The 18331-nt window shown below is 36.7% G+C and overlaps 1 protein-coding gene across 6 annotated transcripts in view; it reads left to right on the top strand.

The window, feature by feature from the left end:
- The window catches only part of Pde4d (phosphodiesterase 4D), a 1379127-nt gene that overhangs the window by 931417 nt on the left and 429379 nt on the right, over positions 1-18331 (top strand). Inside the window, exon 1 of one of the 6 annotated variants that reach the window (XM_070041226.1) lies at positions 593-742. The exons of the other annotated variants lie outside the window; for them this stretch is intronic. The gene's annotated coding sequence lies outside the window, so the exon portion shown is untranslated. Of the gene's footprint in view, positions 1-592; positions 743-18331 lie in introns of those variants that run through there. 6 annotated transcript variants of the gene reach the window in all.

Below are 18331 nucleotides of genomic sequence, written 5' to 3'. Positions count from 1 at the left end.
GTTTTAAAAGGTAGATATTTTGAGTGGAAAATATGTATAGGACATCCCTGGAAAACCAGGATTTTGACTCCTTCTCTCAGAACTTGATAGTGATGAGGAAGCCTGGACCCCAGTGGAGTTCCCCAGACATCCGTGCATTGTTTCTCAGTAGCCTGAGGTGCTGAGACGCAGAGCATCCCCAGAAGAAACAAGGCATTGTGTTAGTCCTACTCTACTAGGAAAAGAGGCCTATGTGAAAATGATGCTGCACTCTACCTGGACCCAAGAAATCATGTCCTCTCAGTCATCATATGGTCTCTTGAACAGATACTACAATAATCTATGATGTGTTTGGTGCCATTTGTTCATTTAAATTGGCCACCTAGTTAATGATCCTTGAGATTAGCTTTAATAAAGAGCAGGAGGACATACTTCTTGGTAGAAATATAATCACCAGCCTTCAAGGTAAAGGGAGTGGCAAGAGTGTACCAGGAATCAAACTTGCCTCCTGCGTACTGTGTGGGTAGGTTCCATTGTTGCCAAGCAACCATCCTTAACAGGTCACACAAGTATGTTTTACATGGAGTCACTTTGATACCACCCCCTCCCTTACCCTCCTCCCCACTTCCAGTCCCTGGTGTTAATGAGCTTCCTAACACCAAGAAGTAAGTACACGGATAATTACCTCGCAATCAACAATACTGGAGGAATTCTACTAGTAGCTGCTACTAGAAAAGCATGGCAAAAAAAGAAATCCTAAGAGGTAATAAACGAAATTGATTGCCGTGGACAGGTCTTTGAACCATTCAGAAATTTTAGTAGTAATGAGTACTTTTTCTATGTAATTCCAGAGAAGAGGAAGGGTTCTACAATATGTAAATGAAAGGTAAATATATTCTTTTAGTTAAGTGACTTGAAATTTATTTCCATGTATTTAAGACTTTCCAGAGAAGCACCCAAAAGATTTAGATAGGTAAGTAGGTACATATATACATACATGTATACATACATACATATATGCATTTTAAGGAATTTGGTCACAGAACTTTAGACAGTGAGCAGTCCATGTTATCTTGTGAACAAACTTAAAACTCAGGAAAGCCAATGGTGTAAGTTCCAGTCCAAAAGAAGGCAGGCTTAATACTGAAGAAAAGCTAAAACGTCAATTTAAGTCCCAAAGTGGGTATGGTTAATGTTTCACCTTAAATGAGCCAGCAGAGAAAGAGTCCCCTCTTTTTTTGTGTGTGTCAGCCTTCGTGTTCTAATTAGGCTTTTGTATGATAGGATGAACCCCACCTAAATGTGGGATAGCCATCTGCTTTACTCACTCTACCAGTTAAAGTGTTAATTTCATCCAGAAATGCCCTCACAGATACACTCAGAATAATATATAATTGAATGGGCAGTGACCCAGTGAAATTGACACATAAATTAATCATCACATCATGTATATCTATTCATGTGTAGAACAGTGAATTCATGCAGAATATAAAAAAATAATAGTCTATTAGACATGAGCACAAGTAAGGTATTGTTATTGGTAATTGTTATTCAGAGGGCATGCTTATAATCATCAAGTAAGAGTGCGAAAAGCTTGGCACTGTTTTCATAATGATGTATGCATGACTCTCCAGTCAGTCCTTATTTTCTAGAGCATCACAGTAACCTCTATGGATTTGTTTTAAAAGAGCAAGGGAGAACCACTTTTCTTCCCTTCATTTCTTTGACTTATGCTGATATATATTTTATGAAAAATCTCAAGTTACCAAGGGCACTTTCTTTTATCACTTCAGGGATGATTTTTGTCTCAGTGTTTAAAATAGCATTGCAAAATGACTTCCTCTGGTGCTTACCACTGTAGAAGAAGGTCATTTTTAAAGGAGTATTTTAAAGAACAGTGTCAAAACAAATGATTCCTCTCTCTTTGCCCTTACAGACTTTCCCTAGAAAGACAGGACCAACAGACAATAGTTGAACCAGTCTGTTTTAACAAATTTGGACTGTTCAGTTAGCTCAAACAACTTTCAAAACATTTAAGAACATGAACATGTAATACTATACAACTTGAGAAGCTACAAATAAGTACAACTATGAGAATGTCATTGTCTTATCTGACAAGCTGGAAAGAGTATGAGAGTTAAGACATGTTGATCATTAGCGTTTTTACTTCTCTGAGTCTGATGCATAGACTTATAAGCATGTTTCTTCATAAGCAATACATATATGTACACATATACATTTTTGTATGTACATGTATATATAATGTTATGTGCACTCGTGAGTCCTACTTATTCAATATGGTATGTGTATATGCACATACATATATGAATATATGCACATATCTCTGTGTTTTCCTTGAAGTGGGTTTATGTGAACAGTTCATTAAAGAGGAAATCCATGTCTTCCAGCTGCGGGAAAGGTTCCACAAAGAAGGTATTAGGTCAGTGATGGGACCACCAGAATGACTATTTTACTTCCAAGATAAATATGTGTGTGTGTGTATGTGCAAGTGTGTGTGTGTGTGTGTGTGTGTGTGTGTGTGTGTGTGTGTGTGTGTGTGTGCGGGCGCGCACCAGTCCTGGGGCATGAACTCATGGCTGGATGCTGTCCCTAAGCAATTTTGGCTTAGCACTGTACCACTTGAGTCTCAGTTCCACTTCTGGCTTTTTCTTGGTGGTTATTTGGAGATCAGGATCTCATGGACTTTCCTGACAAGACTGGCTTCAAAGTGTGGTACTCAGACCTCAGCCTTCTAAAGTAGCTAGGGTTACAGATGCAAGCCATTGGCTTCCAGTTTCAAATCATGTTGGAAGATGCCATGGTAGCTCAGAGACCTGTTCAAGGATTTTTAAATCATGACTTGGTACATTCTTTTCCTGCAACCATCTAACTACCATAGAGAGAAGAATAGCCATAGATGATGGAGCTTTCCATTTGAAGGATTTGACAGGCCTAATTCAAGCCACCCCCCCCCCTTTTCTCTAAGTCTAAGAGTGGCCATTGATGTATTCAGATGAACTCAGCTAATGGATGATCAATCCTAGACTAGATTCCCCCTTTCACTTGTGTGTGTGTGTGTGTGTGTGTGTGTGTGTGCATGGGCGCACATGCATGTACGTGCATGCATGCCCAGAGGCACTGCTCCTGGTACTTGAATTTAGGTCTTGGGCACTGTTCCTGAGCTTTTTTTGCTCAAGACTAGTGACCTACCACTTGAGCCAAGCTCTGCTTCCAGCTTTCTAGTGCTAAATTAGAGATAAGAATTTCATGGATTTTTTTCCCTAGGCTGCTTTTGAATAGCAGTCTTCAAATCTCAGCCTCCTGACTAATTAGGAGTACAGACATGAGTCACTGTTGCCAGCTAATTTGCTTATTTTTTTAATGACCATATTACTCCTCAATTTATTAGTGTAGTTACTGTGTTGAGCAAGTAGAACTCATAAGCATAGAAAACATCTTTTTCGTGACCTACAATTAAAATCCAAAGCCTGCCAAAGCTCTTAAAAAGAAATCATCTTGAATTCTCTTTTGTCTCCATCCCTCTGCCCTCTTTAAATGTGGCATGTGGGATGTCATCTACTCGTCAGAATAGCTGTACTTTGCAAGTCCTGTAGGATCTTGTGGCACCTCCAGAGCTAGGATTACTTGCCATCGATCGCTTTGTGCTTGACATTTTTATCACCTGTACTGTAACTAGAAAAGGAGAATATCTTGGATCATCCTGATATGAAAGCAATACTGATTCATGCTCAGCATGTGCAGGGAGCTGCCCTGGATACTCTGTAAGCACTAAGCCATAAGTTATGGGCTTTAATTTAACTGCTTTTCAAGGGATGAGAATAACAAGTTGGTTTTTTTATTAATAACTTTTTTTAATTGTGAAAATACCATACAGAGGGGTTATAATTACATGAGCAAGGTAATGACTACATTTCTTGTCAAGCATTGTTGCCACCTCCTTTGTTTCCCTTCCCATCCTTATCGTTTTAATGAAGGAAAGATTACTTGTGAGAGGAATTGGATTCCAAAAAGACAGAACACTGCCATGTTGATTAATATTACCTTCTGGCACAGAGTAGGTGCTCAGCCTGTAAATGAGTGAACAGATACAAATTAAAATTAGCTTAAGTAGGTGAGTGCTTTATTGGGAGAATGCAAAGGAATGTAAATTAAATGGCTAATGAAGAGTAATGTGCAGCTTTACTTAGTTCTCTTGTGTTGTCATGTTGGCTCCATTCATTCCCTGCTGAATTGGATCTTCATGATCCCATATGGTACACACATGTTGATGAAACCTTAGTGTCTACTGTGAATGATGAAAATAAAAGAATTCTCTAGTAGCCTAGACTGGACCAGAACCTGGGTGACAGTCAAGAGAAATAAAGAGATGCTAGTATTTCCAATCCTGCACCATTCAGAGAGCATGTGGGAGTATAAATCTTTTTTTTATTGTGAAAATACTGTACAAAGGGGTTACAATTACATGGGCAAGATAATGAGTACATTTCTTACCAAGCATTGTAGCCTCCTCCTTTGTTTCACCTTCCCATCCTATCCTCCCCCCACCCCCACCCAACCCTCCCCCCCAACCAAATTTGTAAAGTTCGTTTTCGACATAACGACTTGTATGTCTCATTGTTGCAATAGGTCCACCTGTATCCCTATTTAAATGATTTATAAGTCTTATTATTAGAGTAGACAACCTTTTTGAAAAATTGGTTTTTAGAGAAGAAATACACCGTTTTTATATATGTGGATAACAATATTGTGAAGAGAAACATTTTCCTTATATAAATTATACAACCTTTTCAAAATAACTTTGCAACTTGAAACCATCACTTAATAATTTTAACTTAAAAAATTATATGATTCTGAGTACCAGAGTATTCTTGAGCAAAAGATCTTGGGAAATTTTTTTCTTGAATTAAAATTTTGCTTTTACCTATAAAAGGAATTTGAAAACATAATCTCTCAAAATGTCTTCCATAAATAGGAAGATCAATCTATTTGCCATATTAGTTAAAATATTTAGAGGAAGTTAGGAAAATCCTTAATAGCAGAAATTAATTTGTATACCTTCTCCACTACGTTTTGAGAATATATATGCCTTGATTCTTCTCTGATTTTTAAAAATATTCAGTTTTGTTTTGTTTAAAATTGTGAGTTGAGAAAATCCTACATGTAATGACATTGTAGACATTCATCTTCTGACAGTAGAAAAAAGGATGAGTAGTTGGAATTGGCTGACTTCCCAAAAATCAACCACAGCAATCCTTTATATTTTACTGTTCTGCATCTGTGTATACACACACATAAATGTTTATTCAAATAACTCAGAAGTTTCAAAAGTACTAGTTACTGAATGTGGTGATTTCTAGCAAAATATATTCTGTTAGTATTAAAACCACATAAAATTTCCAGTTTGATAGAACCAGATAAAAATGAAAATAGGAAGTTTAGAATTATTATCAAGTATAGAAAACTTAGTAAAGAGAAAGTCTTCATTCTATCTTTCTTCCCCCTGAGGACAGAGAAAGGGTAATTAGTTCAAAATGTAGTAAGTGAGATAGAGAACTTAACCATGCCTATCTAGAAAAGGTAGACACTAGCCTAAGTTCATGTCTCTGAGCTGTTATGATATTTGTCTCCCAACCATAATTGTGCTTTAGAGTCATCAGGAGAACATTCGAAAAATGCAGAAGTTGTGAAAACCCCAGACCAGTATAATCCAATCTCTAATCATAGTGCATGTCCTTATTCATATTTTAATGACATTCCAACTAATGTGCATATGAAACCAGGGTCCAAACCATCACCAACTATAAGGTCATTCTTTGGCATTGAGCAACGAATACTTTTTTTTGTTATAGCAATTCTTTAATATATCATATTTCATAAAAAGCCTATTGTTTTTTAATATCTATTTAATGTCTTTTAATATATTTTAATACTTATTGCTTCTAGTGATTTAAAGGATAGTATCGATCAAGATGCGTTGTTCTCATAACCTGATTCATGGAATTGCAACAACTATGAACTATTACTTAATTTAAAAAGTCATAAATGATCTGTTGATGGAGTATGTGTTAAACATTTTTTTAGTTGAACAGGAATTAGGAGAAATTGACTTAAATCAATTTTGAATAGTTATACAAAGTCACATAATGGACTTAAATAGCCCTCTATTATTTTATCTCCTGTCTTCCCAAAACAAAGAATTCTATATGTTTTTTATAGACTTTAATTAAGTCTGACATCACATATGCAAAAAAAGAGTCTCTGTGATGTGTAATTGCTAAACTGTTTCCCAGACATTTCTTGAAAGATTAGTAAAGCAATTTAGATATTTAAGATGGAACAAGCAGAGAATCTTTCTGTACCCAATTTAACAAAAGATAAAATAATTGGCACTTAGTAGATCCAATTTTCACATGTAAACACATTTCAGAATTTATTTGTTTTAAAAACAAGGTTGTTCTTTTTGATAATTTCAACATTTCCTTTGTAATCTTAGTTCTAAATTTAGTTCAAATGTGCTTAATCTGTTTGAAAATAGGTAACATAGGTGTAAATCTCAATTCTGTACTTCTACAGATTGTTATCATGTTTAATTAGGTAATAGTGTGGCAAAAATTACTAACATTTGAAAGAGTAAGATATTAGTATTTCCAGATGATGAATATTTGCTAAATGGTATCAACCAAGTGCAGTATCTTAAATCTCAAAGAATTTATCTGAACTCAGCCAACTTATTTTTGCCTCATGAAATTAATACAACTTTATCTTAATCTTCACAAATTTAGTTGATTGAATATGTAAGTAGCACCTATCAATGCATTCAGTAGAATGTTCAAAAGTAGAATGTTCAACAGCTCTTGTATTTGCAAAATATATTTCCAGGCATGCACCAATTCTATTAAAACCAGTTAAATGTTTTTAGAGATCAATATATTATTGAAATTTAACCTAACATGCATAAAAGTGTCCAAGTTGTAAGTGCACAGCTTGATGGATTTCTGTAAGATGAACCCATCTCCAAAACCATCAAGAAGAAATATAGTCTCCAAGCCCTGAAGAGTACAGTCCAATCACACTATACTTCATCACATTCAATTAGATTTTTATCAATTTTGACTTTTAACTTCTTATGTTCTTGGTGGAAGGGCTGCCTTTCTGTAAACGATTTCATCTTAGCCAGAAGCAGAACTCAGTTAAATGTTAATGGTGTCATTTCCTTTATCAAATGGACAGAAGGTTAGGAGAGTCGGTTGGAGGAAGAAACAGCTGCTTCTCATTATGTCTGCGCTGTGACCCCAGTCAGTATGTGTTCCAAGCCCTGTGTCTTTCTGTAATCTGTTTGGCAAAGTTTTCAAAAAATATCTAGTTTGAGGTCTTTAGAAGTTATTCTATAACGTTATCTTATAAGGTTTTAATTCTTAAACAACGGAAGTAACCATGGGGAGGCAAAAAGAATGTTTTTGCAGCACTAGCTTTTCCCCTAATTTCTTTTTGTGTAGTCAGCGCTAGCCCGAGCCTTGTAGTACTTGAGTCTGCGAATCTTAAAGTGTTTTAAACTTTATTTTCTTTACCGTCTCTGTGTCTATGTACAAAGGGGCTTGCGAGTCAACACATCAATGTGTGAGTACAGTATATCTTGGTCAGTGTCACCTGTTCTATCATTCTTCCCCTATCTCCCTCAATGGGGCTCCTGCCCTAAAGTTACCTTAGCTCCATTTTCACATATTTTCACATACAGCGAATATTGTGACTGTATTTTCCTCCTCTTCCTCTCTCCATTTTTCTGCTCTCTCTCTCCCCTTGACCTCCCTTACTCCCTCAAATCTCACATTTTTGACAGTGTATAAAATCACTGTGGCATAGAGGCACGGTGTAGGCGGCTGAGCCAACCTTTCTTTGTTAATCTTTTTGAAAGGTAGGTTGGGGGAGGGGATGGAGAGAGTAGATTTTAGGAGCAGAGTAAAATAAAAATTGAGAATCCCCCATCCTCTCTGAAATATTATTTCTAAACCCTTTGAAGTCAAGGATAATTACCCTCCTGGCTAGATATTCCAGTTAACATTTCTGCTTTGCAAAGCTAATTTGTAGTTCAAGGAGGCAGAATAAAAATTCTTGCCATGCTGCACAATGATCTGAAGGTAGAAGGAAAACCACCAACTTGCTGTCCCCAGAAGAGTTGAAGAAAACTGCAATTATTCTTTATAGTTCCCTGTTCTGAGTGTGGTTAGTGTCTAACCAAGGAAAGCTGACCTTATTTGGGTTCTTTGAAAAGCTAAGGGAAGTCATGGGCTCTGTTCTGGATGGGACACAGTCAAATTCAAACCTTAGGCCTAGACAATTTACACAATTCAGAGACTCCCCAAAGAGAATTCAGTAATTTATTTGACATTCCATCAGTCTTCTAAAGTTCCCAGGTTCACCAGGGGAAACCTGAAGGGAGCTATAGAGATGAGCTGTACAGCTATCCTTTACTTCTTACTTTCATTGTCTTCATTCCATACCTAGGGATCTTGTATTTCCTCCCACTTCTAACCCCAAGTTATTCTGGCTCAAGTCAATTTCTTCAGGTAAAACAAAAATATGGTCTGGGGAAAGGTTGAAAAAAGCAAATAACTTCATTTTTCTATTTGATGATAGTAATTAAATCAACCTTTCCTTGTTTTTCATTCTTTGGACTTAAAAAAATACTGTTCATAAGTAACTCTTTTTTATGTGAAACTCCATGATTTCAGTTAATATTGTATAGTTATTTAATTAATATTGTTACTCATGGTGCAAGTCAGATAGGCTATGTTTATTCTACAGGGACTCAAAATGTCAATGACCAATATGGCTAACTATGACAAAAGTTTCTTTCATACTGTTTCTCTGTAAGGAAGATGATTGACAAGAGGTTGTGTTTTATGTATTCAATTTGGCACTCAGGAAGTTAATACTCTATCTCAACTTAGGCTTCTCCCAGGGAGAAGAAAGAATGTAATCAGTCATAGGTTGTCTAAGTCTTCACCCCAAAGTGGCACATTACTTTTGGTCAAATCTATCAGCCAAAATTTATCACCTAGTGTATACCTGACCTCCAAAGAGACAGTAAAGATAGGCCTACCACATATCCTGAAAGAAGAGTGTTGAAAGTATTTGTGTGAGCACATCAATCGTTATTTTATTCTTTTCTAGATTCCCCTCCAAAAATCTTTTGGAGATTATATTGAAATTAAAACAGGAAAAAAGGGACTAAGTCATTTTTGGGTGGGAAAAGTTCTCCAAGTTATGATGCCATCAATGTACTGAACTTGAACCAGATATGCAATGACATGTAATTGGTTTCAAAAAAGGGTACAAGGAAGAAGTTTAAGGCTTCAGCATGACATTAATTCGCTAGTATTAAGTGTTTGCTAGGTTGTCTAGCCCTTATAAAGTAAGTGTGTGCTTACATGCCCTGCTATTTCCATTTCAGAGAACATGTCTCTCTCTATTATTTTTAAAAATTCTTAGTCAAAACCAGCCCTTCTGGGAAAGATGAACTGAATGAGTAAAATGCCAGGCATACGTTCTGCTTTGTCTATAAATTCTAAATCTTGTGGTGAAACTGTCCAAGGGACCATTGTAATGTTGTCCCCTTTTTTTATTTGGCAGAACTGATGCCTGTTGTCCTACTTGGAGTGACATGTTGAGTGATGAGCAAGCTGGCACATCTCCTCAAGTCACTGTAGGGCATCCTTAGTAGTCTACGCCATTCTTTCAACCTGACCATTTGCTGGAGGGTGACAGAGTGACAATGACACATTAGATGAGCTCTAACTTCACAGATTTCTTAAACATGGCTGCCATACATGCAGACCTATTGTCAGGAGTAATCACATCTGAAATTTAGGCAGAGCTGTCATTTTGGGAGTAGCTATTCTATAAGGCACTTTGAGAAGCTAATAGAAATAAGAGAAAGTCTCTTCCTTGAAGAATAAATGTAAATTTTGGCCAAGTCTTCCTGACCATTTCACATAGGAAAGAAAGATGTCTTGAGAGTCTTTATAGACTAGTTTGGAAGGAGCTATTGTCTTTTCAGTAGCATGAGTTATCATAGGCTTCTGGTGTGATTGTTAGGCTATATATATACATATATATTATATAATATGTATAATATATATAATTCAAAAATTCCTAGGTTAATTGAATACACTATAGTTGCAATAATGCAGTGATTGTATGTTTCTCTTTTGGTTACTAGAAATTAAGGATGAAAGTTTTATCCGGGCACTGGTGATTCACACCTGTAATCCTAGTTACTCAGGAGGCTGAGATCTGAGGATCACAGTTCAAAGCTAACCCAGGCAGGAAAGTCTGTGACTCTTTTTTATCTTTAAAACTTACTGTGAGACAGTGGTTTTATTTTATAATTTTAATAAGTTTTTTATTGTGAAAATACCATACAGAGGGGTTACAATTACATGAACAAGGTAATAAGTACATTTCTTATCAAGCATTGTTGCCTCTTTCTTTGTTTTTCCCCTACCATACCTGCCCTCCCATCTCCACGACTACAGTCCCCCCTCACCCGCCAAAGTTGTAAAGTTTGTTTTTCAACATAGCATTTTATATGTCTCATTGTTTCAGTGGACCCACCTGTATCCCTATTAAAACAATTTTTTCCTTCCCCTCCCCAAATTATACCAACATCAAATACAGTGAAAACAGGGGTTATACCATGAGGGAGGGGACATTCAAAGCAACAAAACAATCACCTTATAAATATGTTACAAACAATAGCAAGAAAGGAAAAACCACTTGTGTCCTTATGTTGGGGTTCATTTTGCCTAACATCATCTTATCTGACCTTTCAGCTTGTCTCAGACGTATACTAGTATATATACACAATGGAATTCTATGCCTCCATCAGAAAGAATGACATTGCCCAATTTGTTAAGAAATGGAAAGACTTGGAAAAAGTTTTATTAAGTGAAGTAAGCCAGGTTCAAAGAAACATAGGTCCCATGGTTTCCCTTATTTGCAATAACTGGTATATGTCCGTGAGACTCTTATCTCCAATAAACCACCAGAAAACCAGAAGTGGCGCTGTGGCTCAAGTGGTAGAGTGCTTGCTTTGAGCTGAAGAGCTGAGAGACAGAGCCCAAGCCTAGAGTTTAAGCCCTGCGACTGACCAAAACACAAAAACAAAAACAAAAACAAGCAAACAAAAAATGCACAGAGCCACTAAGGATGAAAGTTTTGGTTAGAAATTAGAATCTAAAAGTACTAATGGCTCTTGCCTATAATCCTAGCTACTCAGAAAGGTGAGATTAGAAGGTTGCATTTCAAAGCCAGAGGGAACAGGAAAGTCTTAGACACTTCACCCACAAGTAACTAGCAAAACCTTGGACTGGAGGTATGGCTCAAATGGTACAGCTCCACCAATGACCAAGCAAGCCAAGTGAGAGTGTGTGACTGAGTGCAAGCTATGATTGATTGTAGTACAGGAAAGAACTAAAGCAGAAGAGGGGGGTGGGTGAGAAATAAAATCTAATCCAGAATCCAAGAATCTGGTGCTGGTGGCTCTTGCTTGTAACAGAATGGGAAGATGGAAGTATAAGGTCAACCCTGACAGAAAAATTCGTATGACTCCTCAACAGAGAGCTAGACACAGTGGTACATACCTATTATCTAGCTACAGTGGAAATCTAACAGAGGTGAGCCAATGCCCAAGTGCGTACCCTGGCAAACAGCAAGACTCCATCTAAAAAATAATTGGCACAAAAAAGGGTGAGAGGTTTGACTCAGCCTATCTGATAAATAAGAAGGCCCTGAGTTCAAACCCTAGTTTAACCAGAAAGAAAGAAGAAAGACAGAGAGGGGTCGAGGAAGGAAGGAAGGAAGAAAGGAAGGAAGGAAGGAAGGAAGGAAGGAAGGAAGGAAGGAAGGAAGGAAGGAAGGAAGGAAGGAAGGAATTAGAACCTAAGCTGCAAGTTCAGAAGGTATATTTGAATAGTTGTGCCTATGAAAGAAAATTGGTTTACTGAGCTAGTTCGTGTGAGAGAACAAAGGACTCAAAATAGTCTTTTATTCATATTATATTCTTCTATGTCATTCTTTTGTGGTATGATTTTTTCACAAAAAATAGACTGATTCAAACAAGATGTAACTATATTACAGGTCATTGCCCTAGCTTTATCTGACAATAAAATCCATCCTTTTTCTCCTCTTGTTTCAGCCCTTAATTTCCCCCTATTTTGAATGAATTTCTAGTCAGATTTCATTGTGCTTAAGCTGTCAACAAGTAGAATTAAACCCAAAGTAACTCTGAATTCTTCTGTGAAATATTAGCTCTTTAATTAGGCCTAGCTGCCCAGCATTCTTCAGCATAGAATTCAGGCAGACATCAGTATGATAATATGGAACTGGTTTACAGTATGCGTTTCAAAGCATATTGCAAGGTAAGTTTTATGAATAGTGTCAAGAGACTTTTATGACCTGTCAAGTCAATTCATAAAATACCTATTTTGAAGGGGAAATTAAAAGTCAAGGTGATGGAAAGGTTATATTCATGCATTTGCAGGAGATGAACAGCATACATAGATAGGATGTCTTTGAAAGCTAATGAGAAAGCTACTTGCCCAGCAGGTTGTGCAGAAATAATGTCAGCAAGTAAAATGGACTGTTGCCTTTAGGGAAATGATTTAGAGTGTATGAAAACAATGAAATCCATCTTAGTTTAAGAGCTGGGTTGATGTGGACATGTCTCATTTCTATTTTTTCTGTGTCTTAACACAAAACACAGTCCAAGCCTGGCTTTTTGTCATGTTTATACAAGTCTGATGCTTAGAAACAGGCATGCTTATTTTAGATTTATATTTACATACGTTTTTGCAAGTTTAACTGGCTAAACTTGGATGAAGTCTGCTTAATTTGTCCCTAATTTGTTTTCATTATTTTGTTGCTTTTTTTGGTGGATGGGGATCTTGCTGAGTTGTCCAGGTTGGTCTGGAACTCCTGGTCTCGAGTAAAGCCCCTGCTTCATTCTCTCACATGGCTAGATCTCTAGGCACATACCACTGCACATGGCTAATGTAGCTCTAAGAAAATGTTCTGTCAAAGGCAGCACATAGACTTAGAAGAACAGGTGATTTCTCTTTTTGAAAAAAATAAATAACCCCTTCTCTTTTTTTCATGGTTTTGTTTTTTTGATCTTCCTCTGTCATGTGTATTCTGACCTGCCTCTAATAAAGGATTTATGTCATATTTCTCATTACTGCATTTCTAGAACCAATTTAATGTGAAATAAAACAAAAATAGTTTCTTAGAACTCTTCTTCCCGTAACTTAAATATGAAATCTACATTATAAAAAGTGTCTTCATTACAAATCAACTGTCTCTGAAAGTTTGGCTATTTAGGTGTGGTCTTCTATAAGCTATTCTAGGCCCTTAAAATTAAGAAAATGGAAAAGGCAACTTCCTATGTGCTGTTAGAGAAAGGATGCAGTTAGATCTTAACTGCTTGTCACTTTCTATTCTTCAGGGGTTTTAACCATCCACCGTTTGGATGGTGCATTTGTAGCTGGTGTCACTTGAGCAGTTGGAGAGGGAAAAGAAAATGAGTAAAATGATTCAAAAGAATGTAGCAGATGTGAGTCTCATGAGTATCCTTAGGATTTGCAGAAGCCTTCAGAGCTATTTGTGCTGCTTTGTGCCCTGTGTTGGTTAATATTTCATCTTTACACCATTTTATGCTTGAAGGTATAAGAAGTGTTTTAAAAATAATTCCTATGTCCTTCACCCCTCCCCATTACCCTCACCTTAATACTTTCAGCTCTTGGCCAGCTCTTAGTTTTATTTTTCATCTTTATAATCCTATTTGAGAAATACAACATGCCTACAAATATGCCAAGACAAACACTTAGAAAAATCGCTTAAATGCAGTATAAATTCATCTTCAAATATGAAACATGAGCCATTTTCACCTCATCTCTGATGAGTGCAAATATTAAAAATCACAGTTCAGAGTTTGTTGACATCAGGACTAATTAGTGCTATGCTTGGAAAAACTTTTATATATATATAGTATATGTGTGTATAAATTTTTTATCTTTTAAGTATGCCATAATATCTTGGAAGTACAATGAATATTTCTGAATGTTTAGAGTAAAGAAATAGTGCATAACCAAAACATTTTCTGAAAAAAATTAAGATTAATTTCTCCTATGCCTTGATCATATAAAAATAGTTCAAGTCCTATTAAAGTAGTATCAGTACAAAGAACATATCTTAGTCAAAAAGTGTTAGAAATTGAAGTTAATCCAAGTTTATAAGATTTTTTGCTAACAAATTTTTATATATTCTGTTTAATACTCAACACTGTTCGGAGGATTAATTCACTGATGAATTATGGTCTATCTCTTATTGTCAACTGCCTGCAACAAAATGAACAAGAAAATAGTGCCCTCTATGTGTGATAATGTAGAAGGCATATTATTAACAAGAAAGTCTAAGAATAAACAGTAACATTGATTGGTGGCCCAGACAAATTAAAATAATAGATTTTTCTCATGTACAGCTTGTTAGTAAGATCAATATTCTTTATTTCTATTTCTGCTTTATTAAATTATATTTCAATTAATACTGATATCAAGATGTAGCTTAATCTCCCTCAGAGAATGGTCTCTGATACACAGCCCTTACAATAGGCAAGACTCACCCAGCACCATGGCTCACACCTGTAATCCTAGCTACTCAGGAGGTTGAGATCAGAGGATCACAGTTCTAAGCCAGCAGGAAAGTCTGCAAGACTCTTATCTCCACTCAACTACCAAAAAACCAGAAGCAGAGCTCAAATGGCTCAAGTACTACAGTACTAGCCTTGAGCAAAAGAAGTAAACGACAGTGCCCAAGCCCATTGTTTAAGCTCCAGGAGCAGTGGGTGTGCACACACACGTAAGCGCACGTGGGCGCGAGCACACACACACACACACACACACACACACACACACACACACACACACGCCTTTCAAGTATGTAGTTCCTGAGGGTGTATGTGCAGAATGATGTTGCACTACACATAAAATTACCTAGAGTTTTATTAAAAATGAAATTCCAAAATCTGACCTCCAGAGATATGTCTTATGGGCTCTGGGAATATTGTGTTTGCATAAGGCAGCCAAGGAGACGTGAGTCTCTGCAGCCTGGAGGAGTAGAGTTTTCTCTGCTCCAGCTGAGGTAGCTTTGCCTTGCCACTGCTATCAGAACATGGGAGTTCTTTCTTCTTTTAAGTTGGAGCTTTCCTACCCCTCTCCCCAAAGTCACAGTTCTTCTGGGATTCTTCCTCTTATCTGTCTAGGATAGAAGAGGGGTGATTGTTTCTTCTGAAGGATCCTTGTCTTGAGCTTTTGATTACCAGACACAGTGAACAGAAGTCTTATGGTTTCTACCAGTTACTCTAGGGCTGTCGCTCACTAGAGCTTTGCCAAGACCATTTTTCTGCCTTTCCTGTGTGTAAGGCTTTCTGTGATCCGCACACTGTCAGACACCAAGACCATATCCAGCTGATAGGTTGATGAAAGCCACACACATCTTCCTTTTATGACTGAGGTGTAAATTTTCCTCAATATGTATCAAAATCACTTTGCTCTGTTGTAGTTTGTACCTATCATATATGTGAGCTTTAAGGTCACCCGTGTAGCAGCTTGGAATGTACAACCTTGGCAAACATGCCCGTGCCTCCTATTAGAGGGCCTTGGCCTCATGAAGGAAGATGACTGTGAGCAAAGTCTTTGTTTCTCTCCTAACTGACTCATAACAGCCTTCCAGTGTCTGTCATGCCCTTTCCTATTCTTCTGCTACTTGAATATTGAGCATTGAATAGGCAGCATTGATTTAAAGGACATATGAAGTCTAAAACTAAGATTTTCTGGTTTATGATGCTAAAAAAGCATTATTGTAGCCAGGCTCACATCTATATTCCTAGCTACTCAGAAGGCTAAGATCTGAGAATCATAGTTTGAAGCCAGCCCATGTATGAAAGACTTTTCTCTCCAACTAACCACCAAAAAGCCAAAAGTAGAGTTGTGGCCCGAGTTGCAGAGCACTAGCCTTGAGTGAAAAAGCTAACAGGAAGTTCCCAGGCCCTAAGGTCAAGCATAATTCTCTGTCTCTGTCTCTGTCTCTGTCTCCCTCTCCCTCGCCCCCTCCTCTCTCTCTCCCTGTCCCTGTCTCTCTCTCTCTTTCATTCAAGCATAATTTTCTCTCACTCTTTCTCTCTCTTTCTGTCTCTGTCTCACAAACACATACACACACATTATTGTAGGGAATTAACAAAACCTGTTACAATACAGAGATGGATGATAAATTAGATACTTCCAGATGGAGTTTCAGATAATGTAGATTGTTTAGAAAGTTGCAAAGAGAGGAAAACCAAAACTTGTTTCACTTGTTCATTTTTAAAAATAGATAAGACATTGCTTTTTACTCCCTTGACTTTTACAGAGTGTGCTTCTTACACGTGTAGTCCTTGGCAAATTGTATGTGCCTCATTTCCCATGTGGTTCAGGTACCTTTGTGAATTGTAGGTATTGTGAACTTGCCTTAATGCTATGACAAGAAATCGAATATGGCCATGAATTCACTTTAATGCTTCTTTTTCTGTGTTTTGTTTTTTAGGTAAGTACTTTTGATGTTCTTCATCCTTAATGCAGAAAGAAAATGCAGACCTGCCCATTGTAGAACAAATGGCTTTTAAAACCAAAAGAAAATAAAAAAAAAATAAAAACCAAAAACAACCCTCCAAAATATAACAGATAATGTGACAGTAAACAATGACACACTACCTGATGCTGGTAAGAATTTTTAGTGGCATTCAAATGTCTTTGTCTTTGGGGCGTGGTGGGGACTCTAGTTGTATAGCATTGAAAGATAGAGGGATGAAGAGTTAGGACTTTTCCTCTGCAAGATTATGGGAAGAGCTCATAAAATACTCATTTACACCTGCGTCTTGGTTAGATGAACAGCCTATGGTTCTGAGCTGGACTATGATTCCCTGGATGGAAATTTAAGTGCAGCTTTTAAATGTTTTCTGGAAAATCCCAAGTGGAAACAAATATAGGCAAGGCTGATGGTATGTTTCACTCTCTGCCTCTAAATAGAAACTTAAAATAGAAAGCATAATAATTTTTATGTTGTATATTTATTACTATAACTATGGTATGATTAATAATTCAGTAACATGTGATCATGAATGTGGGGCAGTTTCAACCTTGAAAATATTTGATCCTAAGTATGTAGAACTTGGATAAATGAGAAATACCAATGAATTCAACCTAAATTTATTTATTTTTCCATAACCATGTCTTTCAAGATTTAAATGGTAAATAGTATGTTTCCCTGATGCCATAGTTGTCTTTTAATACTCACACATTATGTTCAATATGAATTTAAATTATCCATCATGGGTGAATAAATATCTTGTTAGAAATTCATTAACATTCACTCTGAACAGATTGCAAAGGCAAAATTTTAAATATTTCCAGTGATTAGATTATTTTCTCTCCAAATTATTAAGCTAACTTTATCAAGTAGATTTCTGATCTCCTGCCTCTCTATCACTTATTTATGGTCTTTCTCCAACTCAGTCTGTAGTGTTATGGACAAAACCTTCCAGCATATACTGGTTTATCCTTGTTCTAAAAAATCATTCTTCAAGAGAATCTGAATATTAGCAGTGGTTGCTCCTATCACATTATACAGACTGATAGCTTCAATGATAGAAATGTATTTCCTTAATGTTCTAAGATCAAGATGTTATCCAGGTTGGTTTCTTCTGATACCATTCTCCTTGGCTCGTAAAGGATCATCTTCTCTCTGGGTCCCTGCACATCTGTGTCCTAATCTCTTGTTTTAAACCAGACATATTTGCTTATTATCCATACGAATGATCTCATTCCAACATGACAACCTCTTTAAAGACTATCTTCAAGGTCAATGTTGATCAAGATGCGTTGTACTAAAAAATTGACGTGTTGAATACAAACCTCTTTGTTCAACTACTTAATGATAGTATACACTCAAACTCTAATCTGCAAATATATCTGTCCAGTAAAACCATGTTCAGGTCAAGGACCGACTGGCTTTACAATGGTTGTCCATAAGATTTTACCGTGTCATGATGTCTAGTACAATTCCCCAACAATGCATTTCTCACAATATGACAGTATCATTAATTTGAATGCAACTTTATCTTCATATTCTGAGTCACTAAGGAATAGGACTGGAGGAAAATGCAATTCAATTCAGAATAATTTCTATTATAGTTTCTCATTTAATACTGTCTAATCAGCCCATGTGTATTACTTCTATTTTT

This window comes from Dipodomys merriami, unplaced genomic scaffold (genome assembly GCF_024711535.1).
Source record: "Dipodomys merriami isolate MVZ:Mamm:240054 unplaced genomic scaffold, mDipMer1.0.p SCAF_30, whole genome shotgun sequence".
NCBI classification, from domain to species: Eukaryota; Metazoa; Chordata; class Mammalia; order Rodentia; family Heteromyidae; genus Dipodomys; species Dipodomys merriami.
Note: the sequence above shows the minus strand (reverse complement) of the source record. Positions and strands in the feature narration are given on the sequence as shown.